An 18,401-nucleotide genomic window follows, 5' to 3' on the forward strand; every position below is an offset into this window, starting at 1 on the left:
TGAATGAGGTGGATTTACCCATCTGTTGAGGGGGAAAGACCACTAAAGAATTTGAAGTGATTTATGGCAGAATCCAAGTGAAAGACTCTAGGTGCTCTGGAAGAGGGAGAGCTCCACGATTTGATTTCGGAGACCCCAAATGGTATTATAAATGTATTTCAACACCTAGGTAAAACTGGTTTTACTGTTCCAGACTGTGTCCAGTTTAGCAGCCCTGGATTTTTTCATCTGAAGTTTGTGTTGGGTAAAAGATTTGTAGGAAGGCATGTCTGCCTAGCCTTTTGAAAGAGAGGGGAAGGGAAAAGCATTAGACAAGAATTACTTGGTAACTAAGAAGAACTTGAATAATACTATTATGCTTCTATTTTTGTAACTTCGATGAAAGGGAATCTTCACTCTTTCTCTGCCTGGTGACAGATGTGGTGCCTTGTCTGGAAGACAAGAGATTGCACCTCTCTGATCTGTCAGATCTCAGCAGGGTATGTAAGTGGGGAGCTTCCTTGAGGAGAGCCTGTCATCGTAGAGCAGGCTGTCCCTAAGGCCCAAATGACAAGCCACTGGGGAAGACTACTGCCCTGGCTGAGCAGGGAGCTTTCACAGGAACTCAGGGAAAAAAGGGAGAGCTTATGACCTTTGCAAGAAGGGGCAGGCAACTCAGGAAGAGTACAAGGATATCATTAGGTCATGTAGAGGGAAAACTAGAAAGCTCAATTAGAATTCAGTCTGGCCACTGCTGTAGAAGACAATAAAAAGTGTTTTTATAAATGCTTTAACAACAAAAGGAGGGCCAAGGAAAATCTCCATCCTTTATTCAATGTGGAGGGGAACAGAGTCACCAAGGACAAGGAAAAGTTTGAGGTACTTAATGCCTTCTTTGTCTCAGTCTTTGCCAGTCAGGCCAGCTATCCTCAGGGCCGCCAGCCCCCTGAGCTGGCAGACAGGGATGGGGAGCAGAACAGACCCCTGCAATCCAGCAGCAAGTTGTTAGTGACCTGCTGTGCCACTCAGACAACCACAGGTCTGTGGGGCCAGATGGGATCCATCCAAGGGTAGTGATGGAGGTGGCAGAAGTTCCCACTAAACCACTCTCCATCATTTATCATCAGTCCTGGCTAACAGAGCTCTCAGATGTCTGGGGGTTGGCCAGTGTGACACACATCTACAAGAATGGTGGAAGGGAGGATCCAGGGAGCTACAGGCCTGTCAGCCTGACGCTGGTGCCATGGAAGGTTATGGAACAGAACACAGCACATACACCATAACCAGGGAATCTGGGTCAGGCAGCAGGGGTTTGGGAAAGGCTGCTTGACCAACCTGATCTCCTTCTATGATCAGGTGACCCACCCAGTGGATGAGGGAAAGGCTGTGGATGTTGTCTACCTGGACTTCAGTGAAGCCTTTGATACTCTCTTCCCCAGCATTCTCCCAGAAAAGCTGCCAGCCCATGGCTTGGATGGGTGCACTGTTTGCTGGGTTAAGAACCAGCTGGATGGCAGGGCCCAGAGAGAGGTGATGAATGGTGCCACATCCAGTTGGTGGCCTGTCACTAGTGGGCTCCCCAGGGCTCAGTGTTGGGGGCAGTCCTGTTCAACATCTTCATTGATCCGGATGAGGGGATCAAGTGCCCCTTCAGTTACCAAATGACACCAAATTGGTTGGGAGTGTCAATCAACTGGTGGGTGACAAGGCTCTGCAGAAGGATCTGGAGGGCCTGAAGCCAACTGCATGAGGTTCAACACAGCAAAGCGCTGGGTCCTGCACTTCAGCCACAACCCTAGGCAGTGCCACAGTCTTTGCAAAAGTGGCTGAAAAGCTGCCCAGCAGCAAAGGACCAGGGATGTTGAACATGACCCAGCAGTGTGCCCAGGTGGCCAAGAAGGCCAATGGCATCCTGGCCTGTATCAGCAATAGTGTGGCCAGCAGGCCCAGGGCAGTGATTGTCCCCAAGTACTCGGCACTGGTGAAGCTGCACCTCAAATACTGTGTTCAGTTCTGATAATGTTTCACTACAAGAAGGACACTGGGGAGCTGGAGCTTGTCCAGAGAAGGGCAACAGCTGGTGAAGGGTCTGGAGTGCAAGTTCTGTGAGGAGTGGCTGAGGGAGCTGGAACTGTTGAGCCTGGAGGAAAGGAGGTTCAGAAGGGACCTTACTGCTCTCTACCACTGCCTGAAAGGAGGGTGCAGTAAGGTAGGATTCAGCCTCTACTCTCAGGCAGAAAGTGACAGGACAGGAGAAAATAGACTCAAGCTGTGAGAGGGGAGGCTCAGGTTGTACATCAGGAAGAATTTTTTCATGGGAGGGGTTGTCAAACCTTAGAATGAACTGCCCAGGGAAGTGGTAGAGTCAACCATCTCTGGAGGTGTTTAAGAAATGACTGGATGTGGCACTCAGTGCCATGATCTAGCTGACAGCACAAAGTCTGTCCACCAGCACAACTTGCTGTGAGTGAACCCCACAGCAATACCCTTCTCCTCTGTGCCCCCCAGGGCTCCTTGCCTTCCTCTGACACAGGTCCCCTTCTGCAGCCAAGCTGACCCTGCAAAATGGTGCTGCTGGGTTTGGCAGCAGCAGTTGCTGCCAATCTGCAAAAAACAGCCCAGGTCCCCATGCCAAGGCCAGAGATGGTCCCAGATGGCTCCAGGCATACAGCTGGAATGGGTGGGGGATGCAGAACAGGGTGAGACTCTGTGGGCAGGCAGATAACAGCGAGGGCAGCCAGGGAGCACCACTCTGGGGCTGCACAGAGGATCGGAGGTCAGTCCTGGGAGAGAGCTTGGCTGCAAGGCATAGGATATTTCTGGAGAGACCACAACATAGGAAGTTCAGACCTGACATTCAGAAGAATTTCTTTCCTTGAGAGGATAGCCAAACAATGACATAGGATTCCTAGAGAGGTTGTCAATGCCTCGTGCCTGTCAGTGCCTTTAAAAGAGGCATTTGAACATGGCCCTGAATAATAGGGTTTAACTTTTCTGGTAAACCTTGGTCAGGCAATGGGACTACATGATCCTGTCAACTGAAACAGTCTATTCTATTCTGTTCTATGATGTGCCATGCTACACTATTCTTAACATTTGAGCATTTCATTATTTAAAGAAGTATACATGGAGCATGGATATTCCTGAAAAATCTGATGGGAATAAGCCATTAGTCAGCAAAGGCATTTAAGAGCTTTAAGAAAACACTGCTTTTAAATTGCCATCAGTGGAATTACTCATAGGTAAATCAGCAAATCTAAATTTGAAATCATCTTTTATGGCTTGGTCCAGTGTACAGTGAAAAGTGTGGTCCTGGTTATGCTACTCATACCCTTCCTTTAATCCACAGCATGTAACTTGGACACAACAAGTCATCCCTATGGAGGAGTCCTCTGCTGTTGTTGACTACAAAAGGTTCACAGATTTCTGAGTGCTGAGGCTTCAGTTCATTCTTGAGCTAGCTGCATGTAGCTGAGGTTGAGAATCAAGTAAAAAAAATGCAGGGTTTTTTTTTTTTTTGCCTCCAGACTGTAAATTGTAATTTATTCAGTGATAGTCTGAGACTTCATGACGAGATTCATATACTTTAGGAGCCTTTTTGAGCTGCATCTGAAGTAGAAAGCTGCACAAGGGAAAACAACAAGCAGCAGATTTTGTTTGTGGAAGGGACCTGTCTCACACCTATCTGAGATGTGCAGAAGAGCTACACTGGGATAGCCTTGTGAACCTTAAACCTAAGCCTCCAGGTCTCTTCCATGGTAACCAGTCTTTCTCTTATTATTGTGGTATTTTATAATTGCGTTCTGGTTTTGCTGTATCAATTTATTAAACATGTATTAATTTATTTATTCTATATTAATTTATCACCTTTTTATTTTCCTTCCGTTTAAATCTTAGAAAACCTTTTAAATCAAGAAAATCACTGCACCATTACCTCTGTGGCATCAGATGTCTGCAAGGCAATAGTTGAGGGGGGTGTCCTTTAATTTAAATATTATTTTAATCACAAAGAGAACCTCTTCTTCTCTTTGTCCTTCTTTCTTCCTTGCTTTCCCCCTTGCACATCCTCATAGGGATGTCAACATGGCATCCAGCGTGGCTCATGGTTAGCTAGCGAATGGAGCTATGCCCACAGATACCTGTGAAATGCTTGAATGTTTGAATAGTTTCAAAAAGCCAATGAAAAGAGCTAGTGCAAAAATATAATATCTCTTGTGCGCCAGTAAGATATTACAATTTTGGTCTGGGGCTGCATATTCCCTGGGAAATTATTACCTGCATTTCTTCTGTTTGTGTACGTTTCACAAATTGTTTATGGTTCAGGTTTTGCATTAGTCTAATTGGGAGTTTTACATTTTTGAAATCCATTTTTATCAGACATGTTCAGCAGAAAAAAATACTAATAGAGAAAGGCCAAGATTCTCCTAACAAAAAGTGACATGGGCTCTGACCCTTTGAATAGTCAAGTCCTTTGTTTCACAATCACGGTAAGTAACTAGGACTATTTAAACTGGAAAAATTAAATAAGTACTAAAGTAGTTGCAGAAATCAGATGTGAGTGCTGCAGCTGATAAAAATACATAGGAAAGTTTGAGTTTTACTGCTAATGAGACTTGGCTTAGCTTGGCAACATGGGATGTGGATATCCTGCGTGCAGTAGCACACACCCAGGCACTGTGGTGCTGGTTTGTTTGCTTTGCTAGATGCAGGATGAAGGGATGCTGAAACACAGAGAAGCAAAAAAGCTTGTGAGCTGTATAGTAGAAAGTAAAGGAAACGACAGAAAGACAAATAGAGAGAACTACACCTGAGCCCATGTGGGAGGACTCACAAAAGTTTCTTTAAAAGGTGCATTTGAAGTTTGTGTAAAATGACTGGGGGTGTCATTCTGATGGACAAGGGAGGTTCGGCTGTGCCTGCATGCTGAGCATAAGAGCCCAGTGTTCCTACTCATAGGTGAGGTGATAACTTGCTTTGGGGAATATTTTTTTATAATGTTGATGCTGGCTTTTTGAGTGTTTTTCTATGCAATGTGTGTGTGTCTATGTGTGTGAGTGTGTATGATGGGAAACACGCGAGTGTGTAGTAAGAACTGTGGTTTCAGTGTATGGAATTTGCTACTGGCAAGTTATTTTAGCATTGAGTCCAAGATAAATACCAGGTAGGCTTATGTTTTTGCATGTGCTTTTTTGTCCTGAAATGTATTAAAAGTCTTCCAAAATGCAGGAAGTTGCACCTTGGATTTCACAATTTCCTTGGGGCTGACATTTCCAGTGCACACTGCTTGATTTTCTGATTCTGCTTTAACTTTCGCTGTTTAGCAAAAGGGAACTTTAGAAGAACAGGCTCCAGACAAGTGTTTTTCCTTGGTCTGGGGGCTGGCTTCTCTGACTTTTCCTAAAGAATTTTCTTCTGCACTATTCCACATGTGATGGGAGTCTGTAGACCTCCTTTCCACACTCCTTTTGGTTTGATTAATTTCTTTGGAGTATGTGGCTAGCACAGTTTTTCCCATGGGAAGCTTTCTTGTGTTTTTGTAAATAAAGATAAAGTTTGGATGTTTTGGAACAGTGTCCCAGAACTTGGACAGTGCAGGCCTGGCCAATCAGGCCTGGGGGAAGGCTTCTGACTGACCAATCTGGGTGACTTTTGAGAACTCTATAAATGTGATGAAATCAAAACAATAAAGGTCATTCCTTCTTGCCGCTGAGAACCGATGCATTCATTACTCTGCTAGCTGCTCAACAGCGACAGGAGTACAAATAGGATTAAGCAGAATGGAAGGGTACTGACTTACTGGAAGTGGTCTTGTTAGCTTCCTTAATGTACATGTAACAGAAGAAAAAGGCTTTGAATTGAAGATACTTCGCTGTGTCATTTAAAATTATTTTCTCTGGCCTCAGAGTACCTTTCCCTTTAAGGTCTTCTTTGCATGGATACTCGGAATAACACTTAATTTGTTCCAACTGAAATTGTGTGTCAGACCAAGAAGTGGGCTGTGACCCAGCAGATGCTTTTTTCCAGTTCCAGAGAACACACATCCCCTTAATAACCACCATATTATTTCTCACATGCCATCTGACAGACTAAGTATGTAAAAAGCAAAGGCTCTGGAAGCCCTCACGAAGAAGCACTGCAGTAGGACTGCATAGGAAGCCATCGCTTATGGGTCAGCTGGGAGTCTGGCTGTTGCGCTGGCTTTTTCTGGCTTTTTTTGGCTTTTCTGTGGGAACTTGTGATGTGTGCATCTTGGTGGGTGTTTTTCAATCCCTGAACTCTGGTCACAGAATTATAGAATTGTTAAGGCTGGAAAATACCTCTAAGATAATCAAGTCCAGCTAGTAGTCCAGCACTACCATGTTCACCACCATGTCCCAAAGTGTCACATCCACACACCTTTTGAACACTTCCAGGAGTGGTGATGCCACCACCAGTAGAGCAGCCTATTCCAATGTCTGACTACCCTGCAAATGAAGAAATTTTTCCTAATGTCCAATCCAAACCTCCCCTGGTGCAAATTGAGGCAATTTTCTCCTGTCCTATCTTCTGGGGAGCACAGATCACCTCCCTATTTCACTACAATCTTTCAGGCAGTTGTAAGAGAGCATTAAAGTCTCCCCTTGCCCTCATTTACTCCAGCCTAAACCCCACAAGCTCCCTCAGCCGCTCTTCACAGGACCTGTGCTCCAAAGCCTTCAGCAGCTCTGTTGCCCTTCTCTGGACACTCTCCAGCTCCTCAATGTCCCCCTTGCAGCAAGTGGAACTGGATTCAGGATTCGAGGTGCAGCCTCACCAGTGCCATGTGCATGGGCACAATCACTGCTCTGGTCCTGCTAGACACACTGTTGCTGACCCAGGCCAGAATGCCACTGGCCTTCTTGGCCACCTGGGCACACACTGGCTCATGCTCAGCACCCCCAGGTCCTTTTCCTGGGGCAGCTTTCCAGCCTCTCTTCGCCAAGACTGTAGCACTGCATGGGGTTGTTGTGGCTGAAGTGCAGGACCCAGCACTTCTCTGTGAATCACATACTATTGGCCTTGGCCCACCAATCCAGCCTGCCCAGATTCTTCTGCAGACCTTTGCTACTCTCTGCAGATCAACACTTCTGCCCATCTTGATGTCCTCTGGGAACTGACTGAGGGGGCACTTGATCTCCTCATCCAAATATTTGATACAGATGTTAAATAGGACTCAGACCCAACACTGAGCCCTGGATCCCACCCACTAGTGACTGGATGTCAACTGGATGTAATTCCATGAACCACAAATATTTGGGCCCAGCCACCCAGCCAGTTCTTAATCCAGCAAAGGATACACTCATTCAGACCATGACTAACCAGCTTTTCCAGGAGAATGCTGTGGGAAATGGCGTCAAAGACTTTACTAAAATCTATGTAGACAACATCCACAGATTTTTCCCTCTTCCATTAAGTTGGTCACCTGGTTATAGAAGGAGACCAGGTTGCTCAAGCAGGACCTGCCTTTCACAAACCCACTCTGGCTGAGTCTGATCAGCTGGTTATCCTGCACATGCCACATAATGGTACTCAAGATGACCTGCTCCAGGACCCTCTTCGGCACCAAGGTCAGACTAACAGGCTGGTAGTTTCCTGGATCCTTCTTCTGACCCTTCTTGTAGATGGTAAATGGGTCACATTTGCTAACTTCCAGTCAGCTGGGACTATTTACCAGCTGGGCGAGACTGCTGGTAAATGATGAAAAGTGGCTCTGTGAGAACTTCCACCAACTTCCTCAGAACCCTTCAGTAGATCCCATCCAGCCCCATAGACCCCTGTGTGTCTAATGGGTGTTTCAGGTTGTTGATCATTACCTCCTGGATTATTAGGGCTTATTCTGCTCCTCATCTCTGTCTTACAGCTCAGGGGTCTGAGTACCCTGAGGACAACTGGCCTTGCTATTAAAGTCTGAGTCAAAGAAGGCGTTAAATACATCGGCCTTTTTTCCTCACCCTTTATCACTGTGTTTCTCTCTGCATCTAGTTAAGAATAGAGATACTCCTTAGCTCTCGTCTTGCTGCTGATGTATTTGCAGAAGCACTTTTACTGTCTTTTACAGAATAGCCAGATTATAGGATCTCACTGGACTTGGCCCGTATGGCTCACTGCATAACCTCACAACATGCATCTAGTTCTGAATTGTCTGTTCCTTCTTCCAAAGGTCATAAACTCTCCTTTTTTTTCCCTGAGTTCCAGCCAAAGCTCTGTGTTCAGCCAAGCTGGTCTTCCCTGGCTGCTTGCTCTTCAGCATATGGGGACAGCGTGCTCCTGTGCATTTAGGATTTCCTTCTTAAAGCATGTCCAGCCTTCTTGGACTCCTTTGCCCTTCAGGACCACTGCCCAAGGGCCAAACTCTGCCCTCCAGAAATCCCTGGCACCAGTTCTGCTGTGCCCCCTTCTTTTATCTCTGAGAACCAAAAGCTCAATCATTTTGCGATAGCTGTGCCCAAGATGGCCTCTAGTGATCACATCACCCACCAGACCTTCTCCAGCAGCTGCCAAGTCCCTAGCTGGCTCACTCACCAGTTGTGTCAGAAAGTTCTCTGCCAAACACTCCAGGAACCTCCTAGACTAAGACATTGGTTGAAGGCAAGATTTTCACAGGGGTAAGTAAGCACTTGTAGTTCATAGAACTAAGAGAAATAGTCTTGTCCTGGCAAAGTGGAGGCTATATTCTCTTACAAGTGTGCTTCAGTTGACATTCTGCACAATTTGCTGTCATTGTTTTCAAAATTTTCAGTGACACAAGAAAACCTCAAAATATAACAGGGGCTAGTGTTGTTCTAGATCCTTGTCTTCTGAAATTCTGCTACAATAAAATCAGCAAAAGGGAAGAATGTATTGTGTATTTTTTTCTGTTTTGCCTACAAGCAGATTCTTTTCTTCAAGATAAAATCTGTAATTTTTAGCACTTTTTTAAATATAAGGCAAATTGGATTTTGTTATTGGCTGTACATACAGTATAATCTAAGAATACACAGATAATAAAGATATTATTTAACATCAGAAATTCTGCTTGCAAATTCATAGATGCATACCTATGACCAAAGAACACTTTTTATCAAGACAGCATCTCAAGTATTCATTTCTATGAAGTTTTGATAACAAAGCAGTCATTAAAAACAAGGAAAGAGCCACAATTAAAAAGACTAACACTGTGTAACTGAAGCAAGGGAAAAGGGAATCCTGTCTTCCTACAAGTCCCTTCTGTAGGATAAACCAAACCCTGACTTTGGTTTATCCTGTGGCCCTCTTTGGGATCTTACCATTTTATTTAGGCACTAAAGGAGGTTACTAAATTTCCAGGAGCACTGAGAACTCAGCTGTGGTTTTTCTGTTGAATGGATGCTGGCCCCTTTGTTCCACTCTACAGTGGTAGGAAAGAACTATCAAAGCTTTTTTCTCTTTTATTTCTTGCTATACTTTGCTCCAAAGGAAGTGAGTTCTGGAAACATTCACCATTGTAAATCATGGCTTGAATTTGATACTTGCTCATCTGTTTAATTGCTGCTGTTTTCAGACTCGCAGCCAGTACTGCATTGCTGGGAGAACAGAGGGTGCTGTATTGTCACTTGAAAATATATGAAAATTATAATGTATAGCAGTAATTTACACTAAAATTACAATAGTAAATTGTCAGGAAAATAATGATATGAAAGAGTTCTTCATGTTTCAAAATTAAAAATGGCTACACATCTTATTTATTGTGTTCCATGAATCTTTTCCCATTCTTTTATGATTATATCTTACAATGACTGATCAAATCTAAGCCTTTCATCCACCACAAGATGCTCCATATCCCAGCAGCCTTTGATCCAACATGATTGTCTTGAATGGCACTATAGGGTCAGAGCATTTTTTCCAGAGCTTTTTGAGCTGCAGCATATTTCATAAGGGGGCTCTTTTATTAAGTTTCTTCTGCCACTGTAATGGAAAACATAGATTTGTGATCTGTCCCTTGCAGGATATTAAACAAAAATTGTGCTATCATTGGATTAGTTACCTCAGTGCTTTCAGAGATTAACTTGTTATCATCACATTTTTCTAAATGGCTTATTGCTTCTTTAATTGGAATGGAATTTGAGTGGCCCTGAAGTAGAAAATCAGTAAAGGGATGAACTGTGTAATTTTTTAGACTAATAAAAAAAAGTGTGACACCAAGCTTGAAACAATTAAACTTGATTTACATTCTCTCCCCTATCTTTATCAGGGCTTAAATTCCCTTTTGCACTTCCATGGAAGGAAAGTTCCATGCTTAGTAACTCAGGAGGTGGCATTGAGGAAGGATTGGTGGATGTTGCTTACTAGGATCTGTGACTTCTGGATGTTGCTGCAGTGATTGTACCTTTTTATTACAATACAGACATTTGTGGTTGCTTCTGGCTCCCAGCATTCTGTTTTGAACCTCCATACTGCTTATATATGTTCATTTATGTTTTTCACTGGGATATTTGCTTGCATTTTGCCCCAATTTTCCCCTTCTTTTCACATAAAAGACTCTTGAGTAAGGCCTTCTAAACAGGTGTCAGGTAATACAGAAATAATAAATGATAAGGTGTAGTGCCACAAGCAAGTTTCCTTTTATTTTGATGCAATCTATTCAGTTCAAAAAAAAATACAATTTCTACCCAGCTGAGTGACATCTAACTATCCTCACAAGGAAAAAAAGTCTGTTAATATGAAGAAGCGCTAATTCATGGAACAACACAATGAAAACTAAAATATTTTCAGAAGTGTGGGAGTTTTTGATGGTTTTTTCTTGTTTGTTTGTTCAGGTTTTTTTGTTTTGTTTTGTTTTGTTGTTGTTGTTGTAGTTTTGGGGTTTTTTTGTTGTTGGTGGGGTTTTTTGGTTTTTTTTTCCCCCAAGTATTTGGCCACAGGAAGGTAAACTGCAGTTTAAAACTTGAGGCATTTAAATTTTTTGCCAGTATACCTCCTAAATATCTGATATGGATTTCAGGACTGAAACTATTTATTTGATGAGAAATTTTTATCCAGGGCAATGTGCAACATGTTGGACAATCAGATACTGCTAAATTCGGGTATATATCTGGGGTGCTGATAACTGTGTTTTGGAATAGTGGTTTTATTATTAATTGCCTGGTTGAAAGACTTAAACCATTTGGTGCTTGGACACATTGGAATCCTTTAAGTAAATAGTTTAGTCTTGGCATCCTTTCACTGTAACTGCTGCAACTTATCCAGTTAATGTCGAAGGGGTGGATGTTTCATCTCGAAGCACATTTAGAAGGACAAAATTTGGTTTTATACACACTGTCTCTTACACTAAAAGCACAGATTTTCAAACATTTTACAAAAGTCCATAATTCATGCCCAGCCACAGGCCAGATTTGCAACTATTTCAACCTAAGATGGGAAAGCACCTTTTTTCTTTGTTGGAGAAACCTGCATTTCTTAGACTGCCTTGAATTCAGGTTGGGAGTCTGACATCATGGATTGCATTCAAATATTGCTATCAGAAACTGGTGACTGAGAGAGAAAATTTACATTTGAACAGGTAGTACAGTCACGGGATATAAGCACACGCCAATATACATAACAATATATTAAAATAAAAATATTTAAGCTTAAATCCTGCAAATGTTTACTAAGTGCTTAACTCTCAAAGCACTCCTAAGTCTGTAAAACTAAAGAGATATGTAACTATTTGCAAGATTTGTGCCTTAGGAATTCTCTGTATCCTACCAAGCTCCGTGAAGTTTGGGATATTTGAAAGCCTTAAGGTAACATATATGCACATTGTTGATGTGTTGAAATATTTTTGACAGTAGAAAATACCCATATGCCAGTGGAAATAATCTTAAAATAAGATGGAACACCTATCAGGATCTATATGTGTGTCAACGTGTATGGAAAGCAAGAAAATAACTACAGCTGCACTTCAGCAGAAGATAGACAAGATTTTGAAGTGCAACAGAACATTGATAGGATTCCTGGAATCACCTTTTGCTCTACTGCTCTGACTACCTTAAGAAAATAATAAATTTCACTGCTGGAACATAGTTTGCCCAGCAAAACTTTAGAAACTTCCCCACTTACTGATAAGGATCCAACAGTGGCTGAGAGGGACGTGTTGATACTTACATTTGTCTTACTAAAAGTGGGGAAGTCAAATTCCAAAGCCCTGTTGCCTCCCTCCAAATGCAGTCACCCTGGCAGTTAAACTCTGGTGAAATAAAAGTCTGTCATTTGACAAGATCAGAACTGTTTTTATGTACTGATCAAGCTTAGAAACTTCAGGTAAGTTATGTGATTTCTAGTCTAAGAATAAGTACTGAGGTAAAAAATAGAAATATTATAGAACGGGCAGCATAAGAGGCTTTATCTGTACCTGGGCTAATTTGTGTTATCACAGTACAAATACACGAGGCAGTAAAAAGCAATTGCTCTTTATGAAACATACAGAATTTATCTTTTTTTTTTTACCCCAGCATCAATAGCAATTTTTCAATAGCAGTATTTTTACTGTGTTTTCATTTTGTTTTGTAGAATCTGAATATAACAAAAATATAAACCCATGTGCAGATGACTGCTCTGAAAGATAGATGGCCTATCAGATAAATAAATTTCAAGATTTATTCAGCAGTTTGTAGAGCTGAAATGAACCCGTGGTTTATTCCCATCTGTGCCCATCTCCACTTTTGAGCAGGAATAATTCCACTGAATGTTCCCTTTCTGTTCCAGCAAATCAATTCCAAATGTATTCTCTTGAATTCATCTTTTGCTACTACACTGTCTCCCCAGAAGATATTTTAAATTGAACGATTTATTATTTATAGGCTCTTGTTAAAAACTGTAAAACCCTGCCTGTGCTAAATTTCCATATTGGCCAGCTGGCCAGCTGGTACTCTAAATGGTCATGTCTTTGTGCAAACACACTAGATACTTAGGAGAAGAAGATGGAGTACTTCTTGGGGAATACATGCTCATATCAGAGTTTTTGTTTCCTTGGTAGGCAAAAAAGAAGCTGTATTTGCCAGCACATGGGAAAGGCTAATCAGATAAACAAGTATGAACACACTTGCCAGAGTGTTACACTTCCATTTTTCATAATAATTAAAACTGTATGACTGGAATGCCAAGAAGTGACTCAAATAATTGACTCGTTAGTGTTAAGAAGGTGTAAATTCTTCAGAAAAGCCCTGTGCATACCAGCTGAAAATGCAACCCATGAAATAAATCCATCTGCCTACATTTGTTTTAACAGTAATACTGACCTTAGAGCAAGGTATTTCCGAAGGATTTTTAATGACCAGCTGGAGTTAATAGCCTTTGGCTGTACCTCAGGCTTTAAACTCTGCCTAGCAAGCCATTAATTCCTAGGAAATGCTCTGTTCCTTGATTGTTGCTGCTTAACAGCATGACAACCTAGACTGTAAATAGCTCTTAGCAGAGAAAATAATATTCTTAAATGCATGCAGTACCTTCTTTCAGAAAAGACTCCAAACTATTTACAAGGTGAAGGTTCTGAAAAAGAAAGTAAGCAGAGATTATTATGTTGCTGGGAAAATAGTAATTCATAACAGACAGGTCTAAGCAGATGCATTTACAGTACGTCCATGAGAAATCAGACACCTTTAGAGCTGTCTCATTGCTCACTGCTGGTGTTTCTGGCTATAGGTTAGGGAAGCATCAGCATTACCATCTTCTAGTGCTGGCTATTGGCAAATGTGGTTGAGTTTCGTGGACGTTTACCTATCGTCTGGGCAAAAATGTCAAGAGTCTGCAAATGTTTATCACCAGAAAACCAAAATGGAAAAAAAAAAAGAAAAAAAAATGGAAGAAGTTACGTTCATGCAAGTTGTTTGTGGTTAAGTTTTTTTGTGTACGTACAATGTCTAAGATATCTAAGGCAGTAGAGCCCTCTCTGCAGTGATTGCATGCTGCAGGAGAGGAAAATGTCATTATCGAAAAAGATGCACCAGACAAAGTAAGTCTTGATTTCTGTCATGTCTTCAAGAACATCTGTGATGACATTAGTAACAAGAAGTAGGAAGAGTCAGGCCCAGTGACTGATGAACCAGAGAGAGCACTTAGCTACAAGCCAGATTTTCTAGCTTATTCTGTAACACCAGTGTGGTCTGAGTAGCACATTCAGGCCACCATTTCCCATTCAAACTCAAGCATCAGTGAGGTGCCCAGGAACACAGTCCCGACGCTGAGAAACTGTGTAAGCTGGTGTTGAACAGCAGCAACATCAGCTGCACTTGCCCCTGTACTCCACCTGGCCTTAAGCACAGGACCTAAAGCTTTGCCACGCCATTAGAAAAGGCTACGCAGAAGGCTTTGCTAGGTATGCAGCTGCACTACACAGAAACACAGAGCTCCCAGAGCCTGAAGTTTATTCATAACAAGCCGCTGTTAAACCCGCCTGTTTCAAATTTGTGCATGAGAGGAGAATAATACTACAGATCTGTAACAGTACTAAATATAATACGATAAATACCTTCTGTCACATGTTGGTTAAGGAATTTTATCATGTGGATATGAATAAAAGCCAGTGATGAGCATAAAACTACTAGAGACATCAACCTCAAAGCCACAGAAAAAAGCAATGGTCTTCTAATAGAGAATATTTCACAGTATTGATCTTTTTAATTTTATCATTACTTGTAACTGGCCTACTATGACTTTTGTAGTTCTAACATGGTTACAAGTTCTCTGAACAAGCACTAATACATTTTATTATGATTTCAAATAGAATGCTGCTGAAGCTACGAAAATGACAGTTTGAAACCTGTTTTTCATTTGTTACAGACTTTCTGAGAAGACCTCTTGTGTTTCCTCCCTGCTGTTTCTTAATTAGGCTTTCTTTATTCCATGACAAATAAGTATCACACCATTACCCAACTACAGATGGACCTTCAGACATCTTTTCCGTTCCCACTGGAACAACTCAGAGCACTTAATCACGTTCCATTTTTGATTCCTCTTAGTGCTATAGAGCAGCCATAACGGAACAAAGTGCCTGGCAAAGTATGAATCATCAGGATATCAGCTGCAGCACAAGAGCAGCTCTGACAAAAGATGCACAAGGTCTTGCCAATGGAGTTTTTGCTCCACTCTTATTACACCTTGAGAAAAAAATCAAGATAGGGTGAAGCTCCCCATCCTCTCATCCTTTTGGCCATCTGTTCTCACAAACAGCTTGGAATACCTCTCACCCCATGGCACAGAGAAGGATTTTTGAGAAATAGTAAGTAATATCACAGGCCCTACATAGGTTTTGAATATTGAGGATGCTTGAACTACTGAAAATAGATAATGTCTCCCTAAATAGTTTAGTTACTTGTTTCACATGTTGCATTTCACATGCTGTAATGTATAGCTACATATGATCATGTTTAGAACATTTCACTGCTATATCCTATATCACCAAATCACAGAAGAAGCTGAGTTGGAAGGGACCTACAGGAATCATTGAGTCTAACTCCCGGCCCAGCACAGCACCATCCCCAAGAGTCACACCATGTGCCTGAGAGCATTGTCCAAACACTTCCTGTCCAAACACTCTGTCAGGCTGGTGCTGTGACCACTGCCCTAGGGAGCCTGTTGTAGGCACCAGTCACCTTCTGGGGGAAAAACCTTTTCCTGATATCCAACCTAAACTTCCCCTGATTCATCTTCAGGCCATTCCCTTGGGTCCTCTCACTGGTGACCACAGTAAAGAGATCAGTGCCTGCCCCTCCTCTTCTCCTCATGAGGAAGTTGCACCTGCAATGGGGTCTGTCCTCAGTCTCCTCTTCTCCAGGCTGAAGAGAACGAGTGTCCTCAGCCGCTCTTCATACAGCTTCCCCCAAAGGCCCTTCACCATCCTTATGGCCCTCATTTGGATGCTCTCTAACAGCTTTCTCTAACAGAAATGTCTTTTCTATATTGTGGTTTCCAAAACCAGTAAATACACTAAGAAACCACACAGAAGCCTTTTTGCATTGTAGGTACTTGCCCAGTGTCACTTTAAGTTTCCTTCTCAGATACTAAAGTTACTGATGCTTTATTTTTTTTCCTTTTAATTACAGCCTTATAGTTATTTAAGTAGTGCATGGAAAAGGCAAAGTTTAATGACTTCCTAGAAGCCACAACTAATGAAGATTAAGAAGACCTAGGCTTCTTTAGTCCTATCATTTGAGTGTATTTTTTGATTTATAATAATTATTATACTTGCTTTTGACACCATCTTCCTTAGTCCCCTTTTCTAGAGCATTTTACAATGTCAGTATCACTTTGCTCATTTACTAGGTGGGAAAAAACTGCCGCTCGGAGGAAGAAAATAAAATACTTTCAGCATTCCAGAAAACTCACAGTTCATCCAGGGCACTCTCCACAAAATTCATTGCCCACTAGGGGCATTTGGAGTATCATTTTACTGTTTATGACATGCTCATTCACAAGGCATTGTGACTTAAGGAGAGAGAGAGAGTAACATTTCTAGACAGGATAAAAATGGATGCTCAGGCCCTTAGCCTTTTGGTGAGGTCAGGCTAGACACATCTTACATTCAGGCATAAGTGGTGCTCACAGGCGAACAGGTTTTAACCTCTGTTCTCTTACAGTCAAATATCAGCTGTTTCTTGAGTTTTCCCAAATGTTGTTGACCATTTGGTCAGTTTGAACAATCTGATCATCTGAATTAAGAGCCTAGTGGCATAGAAATTTTTAGGATTCATGATATTCAGGAAAACAGTATTTCTTAAGATTGGAAATATTAATTATTCTTCAATTGTACTTTGTAGGAACTGTAGTTTAGGATCAAAGAAACTCTCATAGTGAATCAGGCCACCAGTGCAGCAAGTACTGGTGGCCTGGGTTATCTGTGTGTAGCAGAAGTGCATAAATATGCATCTCTGAGCACTTATTCATGGATACTGATTAGCTTTCAATAGCTTTATTGCCCACTGCAGATTCTGTGGTTTTATGCCAGCTCAGGTATCAGCCCCTGAAACACCCCTTCTACAGTCCTGCCCCCAGAGCTGGGCACACTGACACTTGAGAAGCAAGGGGCACCTAAAGATAGAAGGAAAAGAAAGAGGAGAAGAAAAGGAAAATAAAGGAAAACAGAGACACAAAAAAGTTTAAGATATGGGGCTTCCTGCACAATTTATTTGTTGCATTGTCTGGAACAGTGAGTTTCAGATAAGAGTGTAATAGGCAAGAAAGTTGCTTGCACCTATTTTCAGGTCACAATGTGCTCCACATGGTAACACACAGTAGCAAGGGGATCCAGCTTTATATCATGTTTCATATCATATTATTTCATGACATAAACAATTTTGCGATATCAAATATGAAAGAACCTCTAACAGTATTGTAGATGCTGCCAGAGATTTTTTCTGTCCTATGAAAGAAATACATAAAGGTAAGGAAATATATCGTTAAATCCCAGGTCTGAGCTAAAGCTCTTAAGCAAACTCCAAAGGACACCTCTGAGAGAAAACATGGAAAACAAGCGGTGTGACACTGTGGGTACAAGAGAAACAGGGGCAGCCAACTGTTTCCAAAATTAATAAAATCTTCTATAGAGTAACAAACTCTATGTCTTAAACGTAGGATTATTGCATGAACAGCCTTATGAGCTTCTGAGCTTTTACTTTGTGATTTTTAATACATAAGATTAATATGTAATTAATAAATAAGATTTATTTTATAGGTGACAATAACTTAGCATTGTGATGTTCTGATTTGGATTAATTCAACAACTTTAAAATGTATTTATTTGTAGTTTACAGATACATACTCTCAATATTTTCGTTGACATAATACAATATTTATCTTTACTATTTTATTTTGACTGATGCATTTGCATATATACCTTTCATTTATAGAGATATTCTTTACATGGTCTGTACAGAGCTCTTTTGAACAGTATGAATTATATTAATGCAAGTGTTTATCAATTGTGAATAAGATTCACTGTATTAGACTACAGACCATTTGAAGGTGACCCAACATAAATATTCAGTTAATGACACCAGAAATTAAGAGAACCACGGAACATGTTTTGGTGAGAGAATAATGTAAAATAAATTGGTATTTTGTCAGAGATATCACAAGAAAGGGACTAAATCTAAAGATAGACAAGGTTAAAGAAAGGTTAATACCAATAAAGGAAGAATGATTGCTAAAATAACTGAAAGGAGATTTATGAAAGAATGCATTCCACAGACTTGCAAATATGAGTATCGCAGGCAAAGGAGTGTGGATGACAAACTGTTTAAAGAAGGAGTGAAGGCAATGGAATATTGGAGTTATACTTCCTCTGGGAGGTCAAAGAAGCATGATATTGCAGTGTCCAACAAGCTAAATGAAGGAATGAGAAATACAAGGTTTTCAGTTAATGTGTAGAGATGGTGGGGGGAAAGCTGGCAATCCACAAACTGCTGCTC

This window comes from Lichenostomus cassidix, chromosome Z (assembly GCF_008360975.1).
Source record: "Lichenostomus cassidix isolate B80296 chromosome Z, HeHo_3.0, whole genome shotgun sequence".
NCBI classification, from domain to species: domain Eukaryota; kingdom Metazoa; phylum Chordata; class Aves; order Passeriformes; family Meliphagidae; genus Lichenostomus; species Lichenostomus cassidix.